This window comes from Lissotriton vulgaris, chromosome 1_1, assembly GCF_964263255.1.
Source record: "Lissotriton vulgaris chromosome 1_1, aLisVul1.2, whole genome shotgun sequence".
In the NCBI taxonomy this organism is placed as follows: Eukaryota; Metazoa; Chordata; class Amphibia; order Caudata; family Salamandridae; genus Lissotriton; species Lissotriton vulgaris.
The window spans coordinates 231,814,561-231,830,150 of NC_141685.1; the positions used below are offsets into that span (position 1 = coordinate 231,814,561).

General features: G+C 39.5%; 24 non-coding genes across 24 annotated transcripts; all 24 read right to left on the reverse strand.

Annotated features, from left to right (window-relative positions):
* Positions 1-806: 806 nt before the first annotated feature.
* TRNAA-AGC (transfer RNA alanine (anticodon AGC)) lies at positions 807-879 on the reverse strand. The gene has a single exon. It is a non-coding gene; the product is annotated as a tRNA-Ala (tRNA).
* Positions 880-1,868: 989 nt separating this feature from the next.
* Positions 1,869-1,941, reverse strand: TRNAA-AGC (transfer RNA alanine (anticodon AGC)). Its single transcript has one exon. It is a non-coding gene; the product is annotated as a tRNA-Ala (tRNA).
* A 331-nt stretch (positions 1,942-2,272) lies between these two features.
* On the reverse strand, positions 2,273-2,345 carry TRNAK-CUU (transfer RNA lysine (anticodon CUU)). Its single transcript has one exon. It is a non-coding gene; the product is annotated as a tRNA-Lys (tRNA).
* A 352-nt stretch (positions 2,346-2,697) lies between these two features.
* Positions 2,698-2,770, reverse strand: TRNAA-AGC (transfer RNA alanine (anticodon AGC)). The gene has a single exon. It is a non-coding gene; the product is annotated as a tRNA-Ala (tRNA).
* Positions 2,771-3,112: 342 nt separating this feature from the next.
* TRNAK-CUU (transfer RNA lysine (anticodon CUU)) lies at positions 3,113-3,185 on the reverse strand. Its single transcript has one exon. It is a non-coding gene; the product is annotated as a tRNA-Lys (tRNA).
* A 149-nt stretch (positions 3,186-3,334) lies between these two features.
* On the reverse strand, positions 3,335-3,407 carry TRNAK-CUU (transfer RNA lysine (anticodon CUU)). Its single transcript has one exon. It is a non-coding gene; the product is annotated as a tRNA-Lys (tRNA).
* A 353-nt stretch (positions 3,408-3,760) lies between these two features.
* Positions 3,761-3,833, reverse strand: TRNAA-AGC (transfer RNA alanine (anticodon AGC)). Its single transcript has one exon. It is a non-coding gene; the product is annotated as a tRNA-Ala (tRNA).
* Positions 3,834-5,460: 1,627 nt separating this feature from the next.
* TRNAK-CUU (transfer RNA lysine (anticodon CUU)) lies at positions 5,461-5,533 on the reverse strand. Its single transcript has one exon. It is a non-coding gene; the product is annotated as a tRNA-Lys (tRNA).
* Positions 5,534-5,886: 353 nt separating this feature from the next.
* TRNAA-AGC (transfer RNA alanine (anticodon AGC)) lies at positions 5,887-5,959 on the reverse strand. The gene has a single exon. It is a non-coding gene; the product is annotated as a tRNA-Ala (tRNA).
* Positions 5,960-6,949: 990 nt separating this feature from the next.
* Positions 6,950-7,022, reverse strand: TRNAA-AGC (transfer RNA alanine (anticodon AGC)). The gene has a single exon. It is a non-coding gene; the product is annotated as a tRNA-Ala (tRNA).
* Positions 7,023-8,010: 988 nt separating this feature from the next.
* TRNAA-AGC (transfer RNA alanine (anticodon AGC)) lies at positions 8,011-8,083 on the reverse strand. The gene has a single exon. It is a non-coding gene; the product is annotated as a tRNA-Ala (tRNA).
* Positions 8,084-8,415: 332 nt separating this feature from the next.
* TRNAK-CUU (transfer RNA lysine (anticodon CUU)) lies at positions 8,416-8,488 on the reverse strand. Its single transcript has one exon. It is a non-coding gene; the product is annotated as a tRNA-Lys (tRNA).
* A 352-nt stretch (positions 8,489-8,840) lies between these two features.
* TRNAA-AGC (transfer RNA alanine (anticodon AGC)) lies at positions 8,841-8,913 on the reverse strand. Its single transcript has one exon. It is a non-coding gene; the product is annotated as a tRNA-Ala (tRNA).
* Positions 8,914-9,477: 564 nt separating this feature from the next.
* On the reverse strand, positions 9,478-9,550 carry TRNAK-CUU (transfer RNA lysine (anticodon CUU)). Its single transcript has one exon. It is a non-coding gene; the product is annotated as a tRNA-Lys (tRNA).
* Positions 9,551-9,903: 353 nt separating this feature from the next.
* Positions 9,904-9,976, reverse strand: TRNAA-AGC (transfer RNA alanine (anticodon AGC)). Its single transcript has one exon. It is a non-coding gene; the product is annotated as a tRNA-Ala (tRNA).
* Positions 9,977-10,306: 330 nt separating this feature from the next.
* Positions 10,307-10,379, reverse strand: TRNAK-CUU (transfer RNA lysine (anticodon CUU)). The gene has a single exon. It is a non-coding gene; the product is annotated as a tRNA-Lys (tRNA).
* A 352-nt stretch (positions 10,380-10,731) lies between these two features.
* Positions 10,732-10,804, reverse strand: TRNAA-AGC (transfer RNA alanine (anticodon AGC)). Its single transcript has one exon. It is a non-coding gene; the product is annotated as a tRNA-Ala (tRNA).
* Positions 10,805-11,368: 564 nt separating this feature from the next.
* Positions 11,369-11,441, reverse strand: TRNAK-CUU (transfer RNA lysine (anticodon CUU)). The gene has a single exon. It is a non-coding gene; the product is annotated as a tRNA-Lys (tRNA).
* A 768-nt stretch (positions 11,442-12,209) lies between these two features.
* TRNAK-CUU (transfer RNA lysine (anticodon CUU)) lies at positions 12,210-12,282 on the reverse strand. The gene has a single exon. It is a non-coding gene; the product is annotated as a tRNA-Lys (tRNA).
* A 149-nt stretch (positions 12,283-12,431) lies between these two features.
* Positions 12,432-12,504, reverse strand: TRNAK-CUU (transfer RNA lysine (anticodon CUU)). Its single transcript has one exon. It is a non-coding gene; the product is annotated as a tRNA-Lys (tRNA).
* A 1,412-nt stretch (positions 12,505-13,916) lies between these two features.
* TRNAA-AGC (transfer RNA alanine (anticodon AGC)) lies at positions 13,917-13,989 on the reverse strand. The gene has a single exon. It is a non-coding gene; the product is annotated as a tRNA-Ala (tRNA).
* Positions 13,990-14,321: 332 nt separating this feature from the next.
* On the reverse strand, positions 14,322-14,394 carry TRNAK-CUU (transfer RNA lysine (anticodon CUU)). The gene has a single exon. It is a non-coding gene; the product is annotated as a tRNA-Lys (tRNA).
* Positions 14,395-14,746: 352 nt separating this feature from the next.
* Positions 14,747-14,819, reverse strand: TRNAA-AGC (transfer RNA alanine (anticodon AGC)). Its single transcript has one exon. It is a non-coding gene; the product is annotated as a tRNA-Ala (tRNA).
* Positions 14,820-15,383: 564 nt separating this feature from the next.
* On the reverse strand, positions 15,384-15,456 carry TRNAK-CUU (transfer RNA lysine (anticodon CUU)). The gene has a single exon. It is a non-coding gene; the product is annotated as a tRNA-Lys (tRNA).
* Positions 15,457-15,590: the final 134 nt, after the last annotated feature.

The following is a 15,590-nucleotide window of genomic DNA, read 5'->3' on the forward strand; positions in this document are numbered from 1 at the left end:
TCATCTAGACTCATACCCTAGCTAATCTTGAAGTTAAATTTCCCACCAATGAGAAACCAAGGGAGATACCATTTTTGATAGTTATTGCATGTCTAATGCAAGAATATTCACCAGATTATGAGAGTCAATGCAATAATCCAGCAAAAATTACTCATTTTCGCCCAACGTGGGGCTCAAACCCATGACCCTGAGATTAAGAGTCTCATGCTCTACTGACTGAGCTAGCCGGGCTCCCACTTCAAGATGGTATGCAGACTAATCATTTTTTATGAAGGAAATCCATTCCTGGACAATTTTTGGGAGTTATTGCAGGTCTAATGCAAGATTAATCTCCATATTATGAGAGTCACTGCAATATTCAAGCAAAAATTACTCGTTTTCGCCCAACATGGGGCTCGAACCCACGACCCTGAGATTAAGAGTCACATGCTCTACCGACTGAGCTAGCCGGGTTCCCTCCTTAAGACAGTATGCAGACCAATCCCTTTTTGTGAAGAAAATCAAATCCTGGATATTCCTCTACTCTTGTTTTGCAAGGAAAGCCAGATTTATACATCCTTCAGAGGACAGAGTGTCAAAAAAAAATAAGAGAAAATGAAAACGGAAGTTGTGAGAACTTCATTTTGAGATTGCATAAGAATTCAAATTCCTCTCACATGCTAAAGAATACCTGAACCCTTTTGATTAAACCACTTTAGTTGTTATAATGAGACCATATTTGAAAGCCATCTGTGATTTTTCTGTTCTTACTCTGCAATGACCTTGGCAATGACAAGTTAAAAATAAAATGTATGCAAATTTTATAATGGAGAATGCGGGCATCGATCCCGCTACCTCTCGCATGCTAAGCGAGCGCTCTACCATTTGAGCTAATTCCCCTGTGTGTTTAATCTGCATAACATGAAAAAAGTAACCTCACTGCCTTCCACACTTTATTTGAAGTCCAATTGCCCATAACAGTGTTCAGTTCACTCCTAATTTATGCATTACCTTCACTTATGGGATGTTTTACAGTTCAGGTTGGCCTGTTTACTACTCGAATATGAGTGATATTGTGGTGTGTTCATCTAGACTCATACCCTAGCTAATCTTGAAGTTAAATTTCCCACCAATGAGAAACCAAGGGAGATACCATTTTTGATAGTTATTGCATGTCTAATGCAAGAATATTCACCAGATTATGAGAGTCAATGCAATAATCCAGCAAAAATTACTCATTTTCGCCCAACGTGGGGCTCGAACCCACGACCCTGAAATTAAGAGTCTCATGCTCTACCGACTGAGCTAGCCAGGCTCCCACTTCAAGATGGTATGCAGACTAATTATTTTTTATGAAGGAAATCCATTCCTGGACAATTTTTGGGAGTTATTGCAGGTCTAATGCAAGATTAATCTCCATATTATGAGAGTCAATGCAATATTCAGGCAAAAATTACTCTTTTTCGCCCAACGTGGGGCGAAAAACACACGACCCTGAGATTAAGAGTCTCATGCTCTACCGACTGAGCTAGCCAGGCTCCCTCCTTAAGACAGTATGCAGACCAATCCCTTTTTGTGAAGAAAATCAAATCCTTGATATTCCTCTACTCTTGTTTTGCAAGGAAAGCCAGATTTATACATCCTTCAGAGGACAGAGTGTCAAAAAAATAAGAGAAAATGCAAATGGAAGTTGTGAGAAATTCATTTTGAGATTGCATAAGAATTCAAATTCCTCTCACATGCTAAAGAATACCTGAACCCTTTTGATTAAACCACTTTAGTTGTTATAATGAGACCATATTTGAAAGCCATCTGTGATTTTTCTGTTCTTACTCTGCAATGACCTTGGCAATGACAAGTTAAAAATAAAATGTATGCAAATTTTATAATGGAGAATGCGGGCATCGATCCCGCTACCTCTCGCATGCTAAGCGAGCGCTCTACCATTTGAGCTAATTCCCCTGTGTGTTTAATCTGCATAACATGAAAAAAGTAACCTTACTGCCTTCCACACTTTATTTGAAGACCAATTGCCCATAACAGTGTTAAGTTCACTCCTAACTTATGCCTTACCTCCAGCTTATGGGATGTTTTACAGTTCAGGTTGGCCTGTTTACTACTCGAATATGAGTGATATTGCGGTGTGTTCATCTAGACTCATACCCAAGCTAATCTTGAAGTTAAATTTCCCACCAATGAGAAACCAAGGGAGATACCATTTCTGATAGTTATTGCATGTCTAATGCAAGAATAATCACCAGATTATGAGAGTCCAGCAAAAATTACTCATTTTCGCCCAACGTGGGGCTCGAACCCACGACCTTGAGATTAAGAGTCTCATGCTCTACCGACTGAGCTAGCCGGGCTCCCTCCTTAAGACAGTATGCAGACCAATCCCTTTTTGTGAAGAAAATCAAATCCTGGATATTCCTCTACTCTTGTTTTGCAAGGAAAGCCAGATTTATACATCCTTCAGAGGACAGTGTCAAAAAAAAAATAAGAGAAAATGAAAACGGAAGTTGTGAGAACTTCATTTTGAGATTGCATAAGAATTCAAATTCCTCTCACATGCTAAAGAATACCTGAACCCTTTTGATTAAACCACTTTAGTTGTTATAATGAGACCATATTTGAAAGCCATCTGTGATTTTTCTGTTTTTACTCTGCAATGACCTTGGCAATGACAAGTTAAAAATAAAATGTATGCAAATTTTATAATGGAGAATGCGGGATTCGATCCCGCTACCTCTCGCATGCTAAGCGAGCGCTCTACCATTTGAGCTAATTCCCCTGAGTGTTTAATCTGCATAACATGAAAAAAGTAACCTTACTGCCTTCCACACTTTATTTGAAGTCCAATTGCCCATAACAGTGTTAAGTTCACTCCTAACTTATGCCTTACCTCCACTTATGGGATGTTTTACAGTTCAGGTTGGCCTGTTTACTACTCGAATATGAGTGATATTGCGGTGTGTTCATCTAGACTCATACCCTAGCTAATCTTGAAGTTAAATTTCCCACCAATGAGAAACCAAGGGAGATACCATTTTTGATAGTAATTGCATGTCTGATGCAAGAATATTCACCAGATTATGAGAGTCAATGCAATAATCCAGCAAAAATTACTCATTTTCGCCCAACGTGGGGCTCGAACCCACGACCCTGAGATTAAGAGTCTCATGCTCTACCGACTGAGCTAGCCGGGCTCCCACTTCAAGATGGTATGCAGACTAATCATTTTTTATGAAGGAAATCCATTCCTGGACAATTTTTGGGAGTTATTGCAGGTCTAATGCAAGATTAATCTCCATATTATCTGAGTCAATGCAATATTCAGGCAAAAATTACTCGTTTTCGCCCAACGTGGGGCTCGAACCCACGACCCTGAGATTAAGAGTCTCATGCTCTACCGACTGAGCTAGCCGGGCTCCCTCCTTAAGACAGTATGCAGACCAATCCCTTTTTGTGAAGAAAATCAAATCCTGGATATTCCTCTACTCTTGTTTTGCAAGGAAAGCCAGATTTATACATCCTTCAGAGGACAGAGTGTCAAAAAAAAATAAGAGAAAATGAAAACGGAAGTTGTGAGAACTTCATTTTGAGATTGCATAAGAATTCAAATTCCTCTCACATGCTAAAGAATACCTGAACCCTTTTGATTAAACCACTTTAGTTGTTATAATGAGACCATATTTGAAAGCCATCTGTGATTTTTCTGTTCTTACTCTGCAATGACCTTGGCAATGACAAGTTAAAAATAAAATGTATGCAAATTTTATAATGGAGAATGCGGGCATCGATCCCGCTACCTCTCGCATGCTAAGCGAGCGCTCTACCATTTGAGCTAATTCCCCTGTGTGTTTAATCTGCATAACATGAAAAAAGTAACCTCACTGCCTTCCACACTTTATTTGAAGTCCAATTGCCCATAACAGTGTTCAGTTCACTCCTAATTTATGCATTACCTTCACTTATGGGATGTTTTACAGTTCAGGTTGGCCTGTTTACTACTCGAATATGAGTGATATTGTGGTGTGTTCATCTAGACTCATACCCTAGCTAATCTTGAAGTTAAATTTCCCACCAATGAGAAACCAAGGGAGATACCATTTTTGATAGTTATTGCATGTCTAATGCAAGAATATTCACCAGATTATGAGAGTCAATGCAATAATCCAGCAAAAATTACTCATTTTCGCCCAACGTGGGGCTCAAACCCATGACCCTGAGATTAAGAGTCTCATGCTCTACTGACTGAGCTAGCCGGGCTCCCACTTCAAGATGGTATGCAGACTAATCATTTTTTATGAAGGAAATCCATTCCTGGACAATTTTTGGGAGTTATTGCAGGTCTAATGCAAGATTAATCTCCATATTATGAGAGTCACTGCAATATTCAAGCAAAAATTACTCGTTTTTGCCCAACATGGGGCTCGAACCCACGACCCTGAGATTAAGAGTCACATGCTCTACCGACTGAGCTAGCCGGGTTCCCTCCTTAAGACAGTATGCAGACCAATCCCTTTTTGTGAAGAAAATCAAATCCTGGATATTCCTCTACTCTTGTTTTGCAAGGAAAGCCAGATTTATACATCCTTCAGAGGACAGAGTGTCAAAAAAAAATAAGAGAAAATGAAAACGGAAGTTGTGAGAACTTCATTTTGAGATTGCATAAGAATTCAAATTCCTCTCACATGCTAAAGAATACCTGAACCCTTTTGATTAAACCACTTTAGTTGTTATAATGAGACCATATTTGAAAGCCATCTGTGATTTTTCTGTTTTTACTCTGCAATGACCTTGGCAATGACAAGTTAAAAATAAAATGTATGCAAATTTTATAATGGAGAATGCGGGATTCTTTCCCGCTACCTCTCGCATGCTAAGCGAGCGCTCTACCATTTGAGCTAATTCCCCTGAGTGTTTAATCTGCATAACATGAAAAAAGTAACCTTACTGCCTTCCACACTTTATTTGAAGTCCAATTGCCCATAACAGTGTTAAGTTCACTCCTAACTTATGCCTTACCTCCACTTATGGGATGTTTTACAGTTCAGGTTGGCCTGTTTACTACTCGAATATGAGTGATATTGCGGTGTGTTCATCTAGACTCTTACCCTAGCTAATCTTGAAGTTAAATTTCCCACCAATGAGAAACCAAGGGAGATACCATTTTTGATAGTAATTGCATGTCTGATGCAAGAATATTCACCAGATTATGAGAGTCAATGCAATAATCCAGCAAAAATTACTCATTTTCGCCCAACGTGGGGCTCGAACCGACGACCCTGAGATTAAGAGTCTCATGCTCTACCGACTGAGCTAGCCAAGCTCCCACTTCAAGATGGTATGCAGACTAATCATTTTTTATGAAGGAAATCCATTCCTGGACAATTTTTGGGAGTTATTGCAGGTCTAATGCAAGATTAATCTCCATATTATGAGAGTCAATGCAATATTCAGGCAAAAATTACTCGTTTTCGCCCAACGTGGGGCTCGAACCCACGACCCTGAGATTAAGAGTCTCATGCTCTACCGACTGAGCTAGCCGGGCTCCCTCCTTAAGACAGTATGCAGACCAATCCCTTTTTGTGAAGAAAATCAAATCCTGGATATTCCTCTACTCTTGTTTTGCAAGGAAAGCCAGATTTATACATCCTTCAGAGGACAGAGTGTCAAAAAAAAATAAGAGAAAATGAAAACGGAAGTTGTGAGAACTTCATTTTGAGATTGCATAAGAATTCAAATTCCTCTCACATGCTAAAGAATACCTGAACCCTTTTGATTAAACCACTTTAGTTGTTATAATGAGACCATATTTGAAAGCCATCTGTGATTTTTCTGTTCTTACTCTGCAATGACCTTGGCAATGACAAGTTGAAAATAAAATGTATGCAAATTTTATAATGGAGAATGCGGGCATCGATCCCGCTACCTCTCGCATGCTAAGCGAGCGCTCTACCATTTGAGCTAATTCCCCTGTGTGTTTAATCTGCATAACATGAAAAAAGTAACCTCACTGCCTTCCACACTTTATTTGAAGTCCAATTGCCCATAACAGTGTTCAGTTCACTCCTAATTTATGCCTTACCTTCACTTATGGGATGTTTTACAGTTCAGGTTGGCCTGTTTACTACTCGAATATGAGTGATATTGTGGTGTGTTCATCTAGACTCATACCCTAGCTAATCTTGAAGTTAAATTTCCCACCAATGAGAAACCAAGGGAGATACCATTTTTGATAGTTATTGCATGTCTAATGCAAGAATATTCACCAGATTATGAGAGTCAATGCAATAATCCAGCAAAAATTACTCATTTTCGCCCAACGTGGGGCTCAAACCCATGACCCTGAGATTAAGAGTCTCATGCTCTACTGACTGAGCTAGCCGGGCTCCCACTTCAAGATGGTATGCAGACTAATCATTTTTTATGAAGGAAATCCATTCCTGGACAATTTTTGGGAGTTATTGCAGGTCTAATGCAAGATTAATCTCCATATTATGAGAGTCACTGCAATATTCAAGCAAAAATTACTCGTTTTCGCCCAACATGGGGCTCGAACCCACGACCCTGAGATTAAGAGTCACATGCTCTACCGACTGAGCTAGCCGGGTTCCCTCCTTAAGACAGTATGCAGACCAATCCCTTTTTGTGAAGAAAATCAAATCCTGGATATTCCTCTACTCTTGTTTTGCAAGGAAAGCCAGATTTATACATCCTTCAGAGGACAGAGTGTCAAAAAAAAATAAGAGAAAATGAAAACGGAAGTTGTGAGAACTTCATTTTGAGATTGCATAAGAATTCAAATTCCTCTCACATGCTAAAGAATACCTGAACCCTTTTGATTAAACCACTTTAGTTGTTATAATGAGACCATATTTGAAAGCCATCTGTGATTTTTCTGTTCTTACTCTGCAATGACCTTGGCAATGACAAGTTAAAAATAAAATGTATGCAAATTTTATAATGGAGAATGCGGGCATCGATCCCGCTACCTCTCGCATGCTAAGCGAGCGCTCTACCATTTGAGCTAATTCCCCTGTGTGTTTAATCTGCATAACATGAAAAAAGTAACCTCACTGCCTTCCACACTTTATTTGAAGTCCAATTGCCCATAACAGTGTTCAGTTCACTCCTAACTTATGCCTTACCTTCACTTATGGGATGTTTTACAGTTCAGGTTGGCCTGTTTACTACTCGAATATGAGTGATATTGTGGTGTGTTCATCTAGACTCATACCCTAGCTAATCTTGAAGTTAAATTTCCCACCAATGAGAAACCAAGGGAGATACCATTTTTGATAGTTATTGCATGTCTAATGCAAGAATATTCACCAGATTATGAGAGTCAATGCAATAATCCAGCAAAAATTACTCATTTTCGCCCAACGTGGGGCTCGAACCCACGACCCTGAAATTAAGAGTCTCATGCTCTACCGACTGAGCTAGCCAGGCTCCCACTTCAAGATGGTATGCAGACTAATTATTTTTTATGAAGGAAATCCATTCCTGGACAATTTTTGGGAGTTATTGCAGGTCTAATGCAAGATTAATCTCCATATTATGAGAGTCAATGCAATATTCAGGCAAAAATTACTCTTTTTCGCCCAACGTGGGGCTCGAACACACGACCCTGAGATTAAGAGTCTCATGCTCTACCGACTGAGCTAGCCAGGCTCCCTCCTTAAGACAGTATGCAGACCAATCCCTTTTTGTGAAGAAAATCAAATCCTTGATATTCCTCTACTCTTGTTTTGCAAGGAAAGCCAGATTTATACATCCTTCAGAGGACAGAGTGTCAAAAAAATAAGAGAAAATGCAAATGGAAGTTGTGAGAAATTCATTTTGAGATTGCATAAGAATTCAAATTCCTCTCACATGCTAAAGAATACCTGAACCCTTTTGATTAAACCACTTTAGTTGTTATAATGAGACCATATTTGAAAGCCATCTGTGATTTTTCTGTTCTTACTCTGCAATGACCTTGGCAATGACAAGTTAAAAATAAAATGTATGCAAATTTTATAATGGAGAATGCGGGCATCGATCCCGCTACCTCTCGCATGCTAAGCGAGCGCTCTACCATTTGAGCTAATTCCCCTGTGTGTTTAATCTGCATAACATGAAAAAAAGTAACCTTACTGCCTTCCACACTTTATTTGAAGACCAATTGCCCATAACAGTGTTAAGTTCACTCCTAACTTATGCCTTACCTCCAGCTTATGGGATGTTTTACAGTTCAGGTTGGCCTGTTTACTACTCGAATATGAGTGATATTGCGGTGTGTTCATCTAGACTCATACCCAAGCTAATCTTGAAGTTAAATTTCCCACCAATGAGAAACCAAGGGAGATACCATTTCTGATAGTTATTGCATGTCTAATGCAAGAATAATCACCAGATTATGAGAGTCCAGCAAAAATTACTCATTTTCGCCCAACGTGGGGCTCGAACCCACGACCCTGAGATTAAGAGTCTCATGCTCTACCGACTGAGCTAGCCGGGCTCCCTCCTTAAGACAGTATGCAGACCAATCCCTTTTTGTGAAGAAAATCAAATCCTGGATATTCCTCTACTCTTGTTTTGCAAGGAAAGCCAGATTTATACATCCTTCAGAGGACAGTGTCAAAAAAAAAATAAGAGAAAATGAAAACGGAAGTTGTGAGAACTTCATTTTGAGATTGCATAAGAATTCAAATTCCTCTCACATGCTAAAGAATACCTGAACCCTTTTGATTAAACCACTTTAGTTGTTATAATGAGACCATATTTGAAAGCCATCTGTGATTTTTCTGTTCTTACTCTGCAATGACCTTGGCAATGACAAGTTAAAAATAAAATGTATGCAAATTTTATAATGGAGAATGCGGGATTCGATCCCGCTACCTCTCGCATGCTAAGCGAGCGCTCTACCATTTGAGCTAATTCCCCTGAGTGTTTAATCTGCATAACATGAAGAAAGTAACCTTACTGCCTTCCACACTTTATTTGAAGTCCAATTGCCCATAACAGTGTTAAGTTCACTCCTAACTTATGCCTTACCTCCACTTATGGGATGTTTTACAGTTCAGGTTGGCCTGTTTACTACTCGAATATGAGTGATATTGCGGTGTGTTCATCTAGACTCATACCCTAGCTAATCTTGAAGTTAAATTTCCCACCAATGAGAAACCAAGGGAGATACCATTTTTGATAGTAATTGCATGTCTAATGCAAGAATATTCACCAGATTATGAGAGTCAATGCAATAATCCAGCAAAAATTACTCATTTTCGCCCAACTTGGGGCTCGAACCCACGACCCTGAGATTAAGAGTCTCATGCTCTACCGACTGAGCTAGCCGGGCTCCCACTTCAAGATGGTATGCAGACTAATCATTTTTTATGAAGGAAATCCATTCCTGGACAATTTTTGGGAGTTATTGCAGGTTTAATGCAAGATTAATCTCCATATTATGAGAGTCAATGCAATATTCAGGCAAAAATTACTCGTTTTCGCCCAACGTGGGGCTCGAACCCACGACCCTGAGATTAAGAGTCTCATGCTCTACCGACTGAGCTAGCTGGGCTCCCTCCTTAAGACAGTATGCAGACCAATCCCTTTTTGTGAAGAAAATCAAATCCTGGATATTCCTCTACTCTTGTTTTGCAAGGAAAGCCAGATTTATACATCCTTCAGAGGACAGAGTGTCAAAAAAAAATAAGAGAAAATGAAAACGGAAGTTGTGAGAACTTCATTTTGAGATTGCATAAGAATTCAAATTCCTCTCACATGCTAAAGAATACCTGAACCCTTTTGATTAAACCACTTTAGTTGTTATAATGAGACCATATTTGAAAGCCATCTGTGATTTTTCTGTTCTTACTCTGCAATGACCTTGGCAATGACAAGTTAAAAATAAAATGTATGCAAATTTTATAATGGAGAATGCGGGCATCGATCCCGCTACCTCTCGCATGCTAAGCGAGCGCTCTACCATTTGAGCTAATTCCCCTGTGTGTTTAATCTGCATAACATGAAAAAAGTAACCTCACTGCCTTCCACACTTTATTTGAAGTCCAATTGCCCATAACAGTGTTCAGTTCACTCCTAATTTATGCCTTACCTTCACTTATGGGATGTTTTACAGTTCAGGTTGGCCTGTTTACTACTCGAATATGAGTGATATTGCGGTGTGTTCATCTAGACTCATACCCAAGCTAATCTTGAAGTTAAATTTCACACCAATGAGAAACCAAGGGAGATACCATTTCTGATAGTTATTGCATGTCTAATGCAAGAATAATCACCAGATTATGAGAGTCCAGCAAAAATTACTCATTTTTGCCCAACGTGGGGCTCGAACCCACGACCCTGAGATTAAGAGTCTCATGCTCTACCGACTGAGCTAGCCGGGCTCCCTCCTTAAGACAGTATGCAGACCAATCCCTTTTTGTGAAGAAAATCAAATCCTGGATATTCCTCTACTCTTGTTTTGCAAGGAAAGCCAGATTTATACATCCTTCAGAGGACAGTGTCAAAAAAAAAATAAGAGAAAATGAAAACGGAAGTTGTGAGAACTTCATTTTGAGATTGCATAAGAATTCAAATTCCTCTCACATGCTAAAGAATACCTGAACCCTTTTGATTAAACCACTTTAGTTGTTATAATGAGACCATATTTGAAAGCCATCTGTGATTTTTTTGTTCTTACTCTGCAATGACCTTGGCAATGACAAGTTAAAAATAAAATGTATGCAAATTTTATAATGGAGAATGCGGGATTCGATCCCGCTACCTCTCGCATGCTAAGCGAGCGCTCTACCATTTGAGCTAATTCCCCTGAGTGTTTAATCTGCATAACATGAAGAAAGTAACCTTACTGCCTTCCACACTTTATTTGAAGTCCAATTGCCCATAACAGTGTTAAGTTCACTCCTAACTTATGCCTTACCTCCACTTATGGGATGTTTTACAGTTCAGGTTGGCCTGTTTACTACTCGAATATGAGTGATATTGCGGTGTGTTCATCTAGACTCATACCCTAGCTAATCTTGAAGTTAAATTTCCCACCAATGAGAAACCAAGGGAGATACCATTTGTGATAGTAATTGCATGTCTAATGCAAGAATATTCACCAGATTATGAGAGTCAATGCAATAATCCAGCAAAAATTCCTCATTTTCGCCCAACGTGGGGCTCGAACCCACGACCCTGAGATTAAGAGTCTCATGCTCTACCGACTGAGCTAGCCAGGCTCCCACTTCAAGATGGTATGCAGACTAATCATTTTTTATGAAGGAAATCCATTCCTGGACAATTTTTGGGAGTTATTGCAGGTTTAATGCAAGATTAATCTCCATATTATGAGAGTCAATGCAATATTCAGGCAAAAATTACTCGTTTTCGCCCAACGTGGGGCTCGAACCCACGACCCTGAGATTAAGAGTCTCATGCTCTACCGACTGAGCTAGCTGGGCTCCCTCCTTAAGACAGTATGCAGACCAATCCCTTTTTGTGAAGAAAATCAAATCCTGGATATTCCTCTACTCTTGTTTTGCAAGGAAAGCCAGATTTATACATCCTTCAGAGGACAGAGTGTCAAAAAAAAATAAGAGAAAATGAAAACGGAAGTTGTGAGAACTTCATTTTGAGATTGCATAAGAATTCAAATTCCTCTCACATGCTAAAGAATACCTGAACCCTTTTGATTAAACCACTTTAGTTGTTATAATGAGACCATATTTGAAAGCCATCTGTGATTTTTCTGTTCTTACTCTGCAATGACCTTGGCAATGACAAGTTAAAAATAAAATGTATGCAAATTTTATAATGTAGAATGCGGGCATCGATCCCGCTACCTCTCGCATGCTAAGCGAGCGCTCTACCATTTGAGCTAATTCCCCTGAGTGTTTAATCTGCATAACATGAAGAAAGTAACCTTACTGCCTTCCACACTTTATTTGAAGTCCAATTGCCCATAACAGTGTTAAGTTCACTCCTAACTTATGCCTTACCTCCACTTATGGGATGTTTTACAGTTCAGGTTGGCCTGTTTACTACTCGAATATGAGTGATATTGCGGTGTGTTCATCTAGACTCATACCCTAGCTAATCTTGAAGTTAAATTTCCCACCAATGAGAAACCAAGGGAGATACCATTTTTGATAGTAATTGCATGTCTAATGCAAGAATATTCACCAGATTATGAGAGTCAATGCAATAATCCAGCAAAAATTACTCATTTTCGCCCAACGTGGGGCTCGAACCCACGACCCTGAGATTAAGAGTCTCATGCTCTACCGACTGAGCTAGCCGGGCTCCCACCTCAAGATGGTATGCAGACTAATAATTTTTAATGAAGGAAATCCATTCCTGGACAATTTTTGGGAGTTATTGCAGGTCTAATGCAAGATTAATCTCCATATTATGAGAGTCAATGCAATATTCAGGCAAAAATTACTCGTTTTCGCCCAACGTGGGGCTCGAACCCACGACCCTGAGATTAAGAGTCTCATGCTCTACCGACTGAGCTAGCCGGGCTCCCTCCTTAAGACAGTATGCAGACCAATCCCTTTTTGTGAAGAAAATCAAATCCTGGATATTCCTCTACTCTTGTTTTGCAAGGAAAGCCAGATTTATACATCCTTCAGAGGACAGTGTCAAAAAAAAATAAGAGAAAATGAAAACGGAAGTTGTGAGAACTTCATTTTGAGATTGCATAAGAATTCAAATTCCTCTCACATGCTAAAGAATACCTGAACCCTTTTGATTAAACCACTTTAGTTGTTATAATGAGACCATATTTGAAAGCCATCTGTGATTTTTCTGTTCTTACTCTGCAATGACCTTGGCAATGACAAGTTAAAAATAAAATGTATGCAAATTTTATAATGTAGAATGCGGGCATCGATCCCGCAACCTCTCGCATGCTAAGCGAGCGCTCTACCATTTGAGCTAATTCCCCTGTGTGTTTAATCTGCATAACATGAAAAAAGTAACCTCACTGCCTTCCACACTTTATTTGAAGTCCAATTGCCCATAACAGTGTTCAGTTCACTCCTAACTTATGCCTTACCTTCACTTATGGGATGTTTTACAGTTCAGGTTGGCCTGTTTACTACTCGAATATGAGTGATATTGTGGTGTGTTCATCTAGACTCATACCCTAGCTAATCTTGAAGTTAAATTTCCCACCAATGAGAAACCAAGGGAGATACCATTTTTGATAGTTATTGCATGTCTAATGCAAGAATATTCACCAGATTATGAGAGTCAATGCAATAATCCAGCAAAAATTACTCATTTTCGCCCAACGTGGGGCTCGAACCCACGACCCTGAAATTAAGAGTCTCATGCTCTACCGACTGAGCTAGCCAGGCTCCCACTCCAAGATGGTATGCAGACTAATTATTTTTTATGAAGGAAATCCATTCCTGGACAATTTTTGGGAGTTATTGCAGGTCTAATGCAAGATTAATCTCCATATTATGAGAGTCAATGCAATATTCAGGCAAAAATTACTCTTTTTCGCCCAACGTGGGGCTCGAACACACGACCCTGAGATTAAGAGTCTCATGCTCTACCGACTGAGCTAGCCGGGCTCCCTCCTTAAGACAGTATGCAGACCAATCCCTTTTTGTGAAGAAAATCAAATCCTGGATATTCCTCTACTCTTGTTTTGCAAGGAAAGCCAGATTTATACATCCTTCAGAGGACAGAGTGTCAAAAAAATAAGAGAAAATGCAAATGGAAGTTGTGAGAACTTCATTTTGAGATTGCATAAGAATTCAAATTCCTCTCACATGCTAAAGAATACCTGAACCCTTTTGATTAAACCACTTTAGTTGTTATAATGAGACCATATTTGAAAGCCATCTGTGATTTTTCTGTTCTTACTCTGCAATGACCTTGGCAATGACAAGTTAAAAATAAAATGTATGCAAATTTTATAATGGAGAATGCGGGCATCGATCCCGCTACCTCTCGCATGCTAAGCGAGCGCTCTACCATTTGAGCTAATTCCCCTGTGTGTTTAATCTGCATAACATGAAAAAAAGTAACCTTACTGCCTTCCACACTTTATTTGAAGTCCAATTGCCCATAACAGTGTTAAGTTCACTCCTAACTTATGCCTTACCTCCAGCTTATGGGATGTTTTACAGTTCAGGTTGGCCTGTTTACTACTCGAATATGAGTGATATTGCGGTGTGTTCATCTAGACTCATACCCAAGCTAATCTTGAAGTTAAATTTCCCACCAATGAGAAACCAAGTGAGATACCATTTCTGATAGTTATTGCATGTCTAATGCAAGAATAATCACCAGATTATGAGAGTCCAGCAAAAATTACTCATTTTTGCCCAACGTGGGGCTCGAACCCACGACCCTGAGATTAAGAGTCTCATGCTCTACCGACTGAGCTAGCCGGGCTCCCTCCTTAAGACAGTATGCAGACCAATCCCTTTTTGTGAAGAAAATCAAATCCTGGATATTCCTCTACTCTTGTTTTGCAAGGAAAGCCAGATTTATACATCCTTCAGAGGACAGTGTCAAAAAAAAAATAAGAGAAAATGAAAACGGAAGTTGTGAGAACTTCATTTTGAGATTGCATAAGAATTCAAATTCCTCTCACATGCTAAAGAATACCTGAACCCTTTTGATTAAACCACTTTAGTTGTTATAATGAGACCATATTTGAAAGCCATCTGTGATTTTTCTGTTCTTACTCTGCAATGACCTTGGCAATGACAAGTTAAAAATAAAATGTATGCAAATTTTATAATGGAGAATGCGGGATTCGATCCCGCTACCTCTCGCATGCTAAGCGAGCGCTCTACCATTTGAGCTAATTCCCCTGAGTGTTTAATCTGCATAACATGAAGAAAGTAACCTTACTGCCTTCCACACTTTATTTGAAGTCCAATTGCCCATAACAGTGTTAAGTTCACTCCTAACTTATGCCTTACCTCCACTTATGGGATGTTTTACAGTTCAGGTTGGCCTGTTTACTACTCGAATATGAGTGATATTGCGGTGTGTTCATCTAGACTCATACCCTAGCTAATCTTGAAGTTAAATTTCCCACCAATGAGAAACCAAGGGAGATACCATTTGTGATAGTAATTGCATGTCTAATGCAAGAATATTCACCAGATTATGAGAGTCAATGCAATAATCCAGCAAAAATTACTCATTTTCGCCCAACGTGGGGCTCGAACCCACGACCCTGAGATTAAGAGTCTCATGCTCTACCGACTGAGCTAGCCAGGCTCCCACTTCAAGATGGTATGCAGACTAATCATTTTTTATGAAGGAAATCCATTCCTGGACAATTTTTGGGAGTTATTGCAGGTTTAATGCAAGTTTAATCTCCATATTATGAGAGTCAATGCAATATTCAGGCAAAAATTACTCGTTTTCGCCCAACGTGGGGCTCGAACCCACGACCCTGAGATTAAGAGTCTCATGCTCTACCGACTGAGCTAGCTGGGCTCCCTCCTTAAGACAGTATGCAGACCAATCCCTTTTTGTGAAGAAAATCAAATCCTGGATATTCCTCTACTCTTGTTTTGCAAGGAAAGCCAGATTTATACATCCTTCAGAGGACAGAGTGTCAAAAAAAAATA